We start from the raw sequence: 10,027 nt of genomic DNA on the forward strand, positions 1-10,027 counted from the left end.
ATCAAGCTTAGATTAAAAGACAATTGGCCGAATATTCAAAAAAACACAATGTGGAGGCTAGCAAGATCGAATTCAAAAATTCTTAGAGGTTAATAATAAGGGTATTGCTGGTAATCTCGCTCACGGTCTCGCTCATGATCTTGCTCGTGGTCTCGCTCATGATCTCGCTCGTGGTCTCGTTCATGATCTCACTCATGATCTCGCTCGTGCTCCCGCTAATGATCTCACTCGTGGTCTCGCTCATGATCTTGCTCGTGGTCTCGCTCGTGGTCTCGCTCATGATCTCACTCGTGCTCCCGCTAATGATTTCGCTCATGGTCTCGCTTATGATCTCGCTCGTGGTTTCGCTCATGATCTCGCTCGTGGTCTCACTCATGATCTCGCTCGTGGTCTCGCTCATGGTCTCGCTCGTAGTCTCGCTCATGATCTTGCTCATGATTTCGCTCATGGTCTCGCTCATGATCTTGCTCATGGTCTCACTCATGGTCTTGCTCATGATCTCGCTCGTGGTCTCGCTAATGATCTCGCTTGTGGTCTCGCTTATCGTCTCGTTTGTTGTCTTGTTTGTCATCTCCCTAATACGTATCCAACCTATTTGTTTATCTATAATATTTCTGAAATTATTTAAAACTTGAAATAACTCTACTCAATTATATGGAATTTTATAAAGTTGGAGTTTCGGATCTCAGCCCTAAAAATAATGTTAATTTTTTAATTTCACCTTGCATAGTGATCTAGATATTGTTCTTAAAATAGGCATTTTTTCTACAATTTTTTTGTGAAATCAGTAAATTCCAGTTTCCTGATAAGAGTCCTTTTTATTATCCTGAGAAGTAACCTGGAAGTTGTCCTATTTGTTTTCCTGATAAGACTCATTATTACCTTGATAAATAGCCTGGTCCTTATCTTGTTAGTTTTCCTGATAAGGTCCTTACTATTACCCTGTAGCCTCGATAAGCAGCCTGGGAATTTGTCCTTTTACTTTACCTAATAAAAGTCCTTATTTTTATCTTGATAAGTAGCCTAGAATTTGTCCTTATACTTCGTCTGATATGAGTCCTTTTTATTATTCTGACAATTGACTTAGAATCTTTCATCTTTATAATTTACAATAAATTAAATTTTATCTTTGATTACCTATCCATTCATTAATTCAATAGCTTCTTTAAATTTTAAAATTAAGTTTAAAATTGAGTATTTTATTTTATTTTATTTTTTAGGCGCGCAGTAGCCTATCGGATCCGGCCCTTGCTTACCAAAGCATTGGATCGGGTTCGAGTCCGGCGTACACCAATGAATATTTTCAATATTTAAGTGTATTATACTGCTCAGCCCAAGAAATAAAACGAGTTCCAATCTCAAAAGTTTACCCCCTAACGTAGTCGCTCACGACCTTAGTAGTTTATGCGACTTTAAACAAAATTAAGAAAAAAAAATTTTATTTTAAAGGTTACATTTGTTTAAACTCTTAAAAATTAGAATTATTTCAAAAAAGTAAACAAACAAAAGTAAAACGTGAAGTTGGAAATCGCAACGCAGCCAAATTTATTATTTATTATTTTGTATTTTTTTTTAAATGTTAAATCTCACATCTGATTGGTCAACGAAAATTTTGAATAACTCAAAAACTACTCAAAATTTTCAGTAACGACTAAGAAGTTTTCTGCTCAGAATCGTTTCCTCTATTCGAATATCTTCGCTGTAAAAGTAATTTTGGATCACCCTGTAATGATTTAAATTAAAATTAAAATTGTATAAAAAATGACATTTTTCATTTGAAAAAAATTCTATAATAATGTTTTGTTAGAATGGTGACAGAAGTAACCTGAATAAAAAAAAATCTGAAAACCGGTTGACTCCAAGTGATGCCTGGAATTTTCCACTATGTCGAGCTTAAAATGCTTATAAAATTTCTAATTGCAAGATTTTGAGCTTTTAGAGCTCAAAAATAAATCCATTTCGAGTTTTTCAAGCTGAGTTCAGTATCAACCGATATAGTAATTGAAAAATTATTCAAGAAAAACATTTCTTTGAAAATTTTATTTTTTAGATTTCTCAAAATATATTCAACCGAATGAGTTTAAATCTTTAAATATGCCTGAAAATCTAAGTTTGATAGGACCCCTTCGAATGCCGTAAACCGTGTTTCAATTGGACAAGCCGTTCAGAAGTGTAGAGATTTACACACAGGCACACACACGCACACACACACACACACACGCACGCGCACGCACGCACGTACGTAGTGACATCATCGTAGAAATAGTCAGAACTGCTTTTTGCTAGAATCTCATAACGTAGAGATTTAATGAAAACTCTATTTTCGATAATTAAGGTGATAAGGTAAAAGCCCCAATATATGATCATGTACCAGTATATGATCATATATTGGGGCTTTTACCTTACTAATAGCTTTCCGATTTTTTGAAAATCATTGATTTTCTTTGCTGGAAGTAAGAAAAGTTCATTAAATTGATTAATAAAAAATAATTATTTATCCCGATCTATATATATATATATATGAGTGTTTCAAAAAAACACACTATTTTTTTTTTTTCGAAGAACATTGAAAATTCTTCAGAGTATCCCTAATCAAAGACATTGTGAAAATCTCAGCCCTTAATATTAATGTATAGAGGTGGCTGTAATTAATTTTTTATTTCTATTTAAAATAACATGGAAAGAATTTTTTTTTTACTTTTGAATTTTGCTAGTCAACAACGAAACATTTTATAGCTATGATCGATACATATTCTTGTAGGAAATTTAACGATCTACAAAAATTGCTTGAATAAAAATATGCGTACGGAGAACCATTTCGGAGTTATCAGGCCTCAAACATCGAACTGTTTAAAAAGTAATAATATTTATTTATAAATACGAAAAATCAACTTAAATCACTCTTGTGTAAAAAAAATTTGTCCTAAAATTGTCATAAGCTTAGTTTAGGACAATACGGATTGTCATTTTAGGATCCTAAACATGACACAATTTAGGACATTTTATGACAAATTTATGACGCCAATCCGAAATGAAATTTAGATTGTAGAAAAATATTGTGGATATTGCTCAGAAAAAAAATATTGCTGAAAATTACTTTTATGACAATTTTAGGATACTTTCCTAAAAATTTTAGGACACTATTATGAATTTTAGGACAGATTTATGACAATGTTAGGATACTCTTATGACATTTTTATAATCTTTTATGAAAATTTTATAAAAATTTTAGGACCCTTTTATGGCAATTTCAGGACACTTTTATGACAATTTTGGGAAACTTTCTTGACAACTTTAGGACACTTTTATGAATTTTAGGATACTCTTATGACAATTTTGGGACACTTTTATGAATTTTAGGATACTTTTATGACAACTTGAAGAAAATTTGAGGATACTTTTATGACAATTTCAGGATACTTTTAGGACACTTTTATGAATTATAGGATACTTTTATGAAAATTTTAGTTCAAATGTATGACAATTTTAGGACGATTTCATGACACTTTTAGGATAATTTTTTGACAATTGTATGACAACTTTGACAATTTTAGGACACTTTTATGACAATTATAAAATTGGCATGAAAATGTCCTAAAATTGGCATAAAAGTATCCTAAAATTGTCGTAAAAGTACCTTGACATTGTCATTAAAGTACCATAATTGTCATAAAATTGTCCTTAAATTTCATGACAATTTCAGGACACTTTTATGACAATTTTAGGATACTTTTATGACAATTTTAGGATACTTTTATGACAATTTAAGAACAGTTTTATCAATTTTAGGATACTTTTATGAAAATTTTAGAATACTTTTAAGACATTTTGAGGATACGTTTATGACAATTTTATGACAATTATGGTACTTTTATGACAATTTCAAGGTACTTTTACGACAATTTTAGTATACTTTTATGTCAATTTTAGTACACTTTTATGATAATTTTAGGACACTTTCATGTCAATTTTATAATGTGATATGTCATAAGAATGTCCTAAAATTGTCAAAGTTGTCATACAATTGTCAAAAAATTATCCTAAAATTGTCATGATATCGTCCTAAAATTGTCATAAAAGTGTCCTAAAATTGTCATAAAAGGGTCCTACAATTTTTATAAAATTTTCATAAAAGATCATAAAATTTTCATAAAAGATCATAAAATTGTCATAAAAATGTCATAAGAGTATCCTAACATTGTAATAAATCTGTCCAAAAATTCATAATAGTCCTAAAATTGTCCTAAAAAATAATAAAAATGTCCCGGGAAAAAATGATCAGATCTGATCAGACATGAACAGGCATGAGTCTTCAGGTCTGATCAGGTATGAAAAATGACCGGGTCTGATCAGACCTGGCCAGGCATGTTCAGGTCTGATCAGATCTGTTCATGTCTGACTCGATCAGGTCCATAAAAAAAAAAAAATCGGTGCCGACGGGGATTCGAACCGTACACCTCGCGCTCTTCAGACTGACACTTTACCTCTTGACCAAATGATTCATCTTAACTTGAGAGTATCTTTCGAGCTACTTCAAGTAATTCAAATTTTATACATGATTTATCCTTATAGTTAACGGAGTTCTATACCTAATTTATTAATTATTAATAATTAATCATATATTACAGTGATTTATTCGGAACGGCTATGTATTTTTTTTCGCTCCATTAACATATGGTTCTACACTGAGAGAGAATTTTATTCAATAGTAATAAAACAGTTTATTTGGACTTGAAAAAAAATTTAGTTAATATTAATAAAATTATATTTCATATAAATAAAATTATATTAGTATTTAATAAAATTTCATAAGTATTTAATAAAATTTTCTTAAATACTAATATGTGTTTATTAAAATAACCACGAACGACGCTTTCGTTTGCTGTCATTAATACGAATATTAAGTCATTAAAAGAAATAATCTCAAAAAAAAAAATTAATATTCATCAATTAATTATAATATATTCAAATATATTTTCACAGTAAAGTCTTTTAATAAATAGTATTAAGATTTTTTAACAAGACATCCTAACCTAACCTATTTGTTTACTTCATGACGAATCACATGTAGAGATTTTAAATAATAAAAATAAATAAATATTCGATTGAATTTATGAAATCATAGTCTTTATTTTTAACAAATGCGTCCCTACATTGTCTGGTTTTCTGCTTCTGTTTTCATTTTATTAAATAATGTCTAACTCTTATCGATTCATTTGTGAAATTTTTAAATTTAAGTGCATAAAAATTAACATCCACTCGGATAACAACAGTTGTAGACTTTGTATTTCAAAATATAGTTCCGACAAAATTCAATTTTACTTAATTATTTATTCAATTAATTACTGATCAATACTTGTTAGTTAGTTGATTAATGAATTTTCTTTATATTACATGTAGATAAATATTCATTACATACTAAGAAACATTTATTAGTATTTAATAAAATTTTTATTAGTATTTAAGGAAATTTAATTAATATTTAATAAATTTTTATTTGGGATTAGCCAAATAAACGTTTTATTAAATAGTAATAAAATTTCATTACTATTAAATAAAATTGTCTCTCAGTGTTGGCTAGGTATCAGACATGGACAGGTCTGATCAGGTCTGAGCGTATTTAAGGCTTCAGACATGAACAGACATGAGCAGGCATGAACAGGTCTGATCAGATCTGAACGTATTTAACGCTACAGACATGAACAGACATGAGCAGGCATGAACAGGTCTGATCAGGTCTGAGCGTATTTAATGCTTCAGACATGAACAGGCATGAACAGGTCTGATCAGGTATAATTTCAGGCCTGATCATACATGAACAGGCCTGCTCAGGTCTAATTTCAGGCCTGATCAGATATGAACAGGTCTGCTCAGGTCTAATTTCAGGCCTGATCAGATATGAACAGGTCTGATCAGTCCTGATCATTTTTTCCCGGGCGTCCTAAAATTTTTAGAAAAGTATCCTAAAATTGTCATAAAAGTAATTTTTGACAATATTTTTTTTCTGGTCAATATCCACAATATTTTTCTAAAATCTAAATTTCATTTCGGATTGGTGTCATAAATTTGTCATAATATGTCCTAAATTGTGTCACGTTTAGGGATTCTAAGCTTATGACAATTTTAGGACAAATTTTTTTTTACACAAGAGTGATTTAAGTTGATTTTTCGTATTTATAAATAAATATTATTACTTTTTAAACAGTTCGGTGTTTGAGGCCTGATAACTCCGAAATGGTTCTCCGTACGCATATTTTTATTCAAGCAATTTTTGTAGATCGTTAAATTTCCTACAAGAACATGTATCGATCATAGCTATAAAATGTTTCGTTGTTGACTAGCAAAATTCAAAAGTAAAAAAAAAATTCTTTCCATGTTATTTTAAATAGAAATAAAAAATTAATTACAGCCACCTCTATACATTAATATTAAGGGCTGAGATTTTCACAATGTCTTTGATTAGGGATACTCTGAAGAATTTTCAATGTTCTTCGAAAAAAAAAATAGTGTGTTTTGAAACACATATATATATATATATATATATATATATATATATATATATATATATATATATATATATAGGGGAAAGATTTTCCTACATATATTCATAGTTTTGATTTATCCCTGGTTAAAAATATTGATTGAAAATGATGAAATTTGAATATTTTTGAATACTTTCAATTCTTTTTCATGTATATATAGTAGGGGTGTGCGAATATTCGAGTTTACGAATTATTCGATTCGACCCTGGTGGAAATAGTTTCTGATTGGAGACTGAATAACACTTGCAGAAGTCTGAATAATAATTGTAGAAGTAAAAAAAACTCTGAAAAATTCTAAAAAATTCTGAAATAGAATGAAAAAGTCTGGCAAATTTTTTTTCAGTAATTAAAAATCTGAAAGTTGCAAAGCTTTTGGACTCTTCTGGAAGAATTTTTCAGAATGAATTAGACATGTAGTCAAAATTGAGCAAAAGGAAGGATAAGACTTTTTCAGACTTTTTTAGAGTAAAGTAGAAACTTTTAGAAATTCTTAGATTTTTAAAAATAAGTCAAATTTTACTTAATTTTTCGGGTATTGAAAAACTCAGGTAAGTGTGTGGGAATAAAATAAGAAAATGATTACAAAAATTATTTTTTTTTATTTTCTTTACTGGCATGATAAATGAAAAAATTTTGAAAATTAAAAATTACTTCATCTTATGGCTATAATAATTTAGTATAACATATAAACCTAGCTATTTAATGTTGATAATTATTTTAAATTAATCTGAAATAAAAATTATTTATATCTATGTAGTTCTATGTTTATCGAGTAGCGATTTTTAAAATGAATACATATTTGTATTGAGATAAAAAATTATATTATTAGAAATGTTTTTTTTTTGTTTTTCATCTATGTTTGTAAATTTCAAATTCAAGTCTAGATGAAAAATTTTGTAAATCTATAGAAAAATAAAATTGCATTTATATAGACTGAAAAGTTTCAATAAAATTGATTTTTTCTTTGAAGAACATTGAATAACTGCCATAGTACCCATAGAAACGGACCATGTTAGAATATGAGCTCTAAATATTAAAATATAGAGGTGATAATTTACAAATTACTTTTTTTTCTATTTGAGTAACACATGAAAATTTTTTTTTTCAACTTTGTAACTTGACAAAAAATCGTTTTATAGGGATGATTAAGATATGGATAAAGATTAACGTTAGTCAAGTTGTTTTGGAGATATCGAACATTTAGAATTGATATGTTATGAATTATGAAGTTACAATTTTTCAACATCACAAAATCAATGGATATCACTTTAAATATTAATACTCAAAATTACAATCTTCTTAACAAAGATCTTCTTTGATTGATATTAACACTAACAATGAAATAAACTCAATTCTAAAAAGTAAATAATGAAATAAGAGGTCATATAAAAAAATTTGTTTCTTCTAAATCATACGAAAAAGTTATTTAAATGAAATTAAATAAAAAAAAATTTTTTTTATATGACCTCTCGTTCCATGATTTGTTTTTTTTTTTTCTATTGAGATAATTTTATTACGAGCGTAAATATTAATTTAAAATTCTTATTGAGAAGTTGATAATATTGAAAAATAAAGTAACATACATTGATTTTGTAATGTTAATGAGTAATAGCTTCATAATTTATAACAGATCAGTTTTTATTGCACGATATCTCCGAAACAACTTGACAAACGCAAATTTCGTGAAATCTCTGTGAAACAATTTATAGTCAAGGTAAAAAATTCCAAAGTTAAAAACAAAATTGTTTGCTGTATTATTAAAATAAACAATAAAAATTTTTAAATCGGCACTTTTAAGTATTATTACTAAAAACTCATATTCCAATAAAGTCCTTATCTAAGGACACTTTAACGGTTTTTCAATTCTTCAAAAAAATAAAATAAAATCGATTTTTTTAAAAAACTCTAATACAGACGTACTAAGATCTATAAAATTAACTGAGATGTAGACAGATCTCCGTGTACTTAAGTTGACACATGGTCGTTACGATTTTCGTTCTGTTGAGCTACTTTCTTTTCAGCACTCGATATAGATCTTCCTAAATATGTATTAATAGCAGCTCTTTCGACAGCAATCATATCCTTCGATAAATTCCGTTCTTTCAGAAATTTCTTATATTGATTCTCTAATACTACCAACTTCTTCGGTGTTAAAGGTAATTTGTGTTGGTTTGTTGATGATATTTTGATCGCTCGACGAGCGAGAGCTTTGGATCCCCATATAGCGTGGGACATTAATGTTATAAATTTTGATGGCTTATATGTTCGGAAGGCTTCGTTGTAAGAATAGCTTGGTATATATATTTGACCGCCAATATGAACAGGATCAGTTATATCGAGGTTTTCCTCGTCGTCCTGGTCTTCATTATCACCTTGATTCTGTCGTTGTTGATTTAATAATTGTAGTTGTTGTCGTAGTCGTTGTTCTTTTTATTGCAGTTCTTTTTCTTTTTGCAAACGTTGTTCTTTTAATAGTTTTCGGCGTCGTTGTTCTTCTAATGTTTTTCGTTGGCGTTCTTGTTCTGCGTGTTGCAGTTCTTTTTCTTCTTGCAAACGTTGTTCTTCTAATAATTTTTGACGTCGTTGTTTTTAATATTTTTCGTTGGCGTTCTTGTTCTGCATATTGCAGTTCCTTTTCTTCTTGCTGAAGCCTTTGTTCTACCAGTTGTTGTTGTCGTCGTTCTTCTTCTTGTTTCAGCTCTTCTTGCCGACGTTCTTCTTCTAATTGTCGTCGTTGATCTTGCATTCGTTGTATTTTATTAGGCGATGGTTGGTTTTGCTCAAATAATTGATCGAATACATCACTTTCCAGCAAATTTAACCTTACACATTGATTAATACCTCGTGGTTGAACCTACAAAATAATAAAAGCTATTTTTAACAAATATTTGATTTAACGATTATATTTTTACATTTTTTCTTAACCTTAACGTCCAGACAATTGATAAATTAGAATAATAAAAAATAAATTACGCAATTTATTTATTGCTTAGTCAATTTGCTTATTAAATCATATACGATTCATTTGTAATTTTTATCTACGAATATATCTGTTTTAATTTATTAAATTAACTACATATATTCACAAAAAATGTGTCTCAAGCTTTTTATCTACTAGTAATATAAAGACTCATGAATAGATATGTAAAAAAAATTGATGTTAATATCTTATGTACTGAATTTTTGATGTGATTAAATTGATAATGTTAAATAATCATTTAAATTATTATCAAAAATTAATTTAAACATTTATTGTATTACTAGTATTGAATTGAAAAATTTGCATACTAGTAATCAATTAACATTAAAAATAATGATAAATATGTAGATGAGTACCATATTATAATAATTATCATCATTTATAAATTGACAAAGTTAAAAAATACCATTATAATAATGGCTTTCAATTAGAGTGTACATTAAATTATTAATGCAAACTGTTTCCACAAACAAATTTCTTTCTAAAGCATTATTATGCAAATACA

This window comes from Cotesia glomerata, linkage group LG7 (assembly GCF_020080835.1).
Source record: "Cotesia glomerata isolate CgM1 linkage group LG7, MPM_Cglom_v2.3, whole genome shotgun sequence".
Classification (NCBI taxonomy): domain Eukaryota; kingdom Metazoa; phylum Arthropoda; class Insecta; order Hymenoptera; family Braconidae; genus Cotesia; species Cotesia glomerata.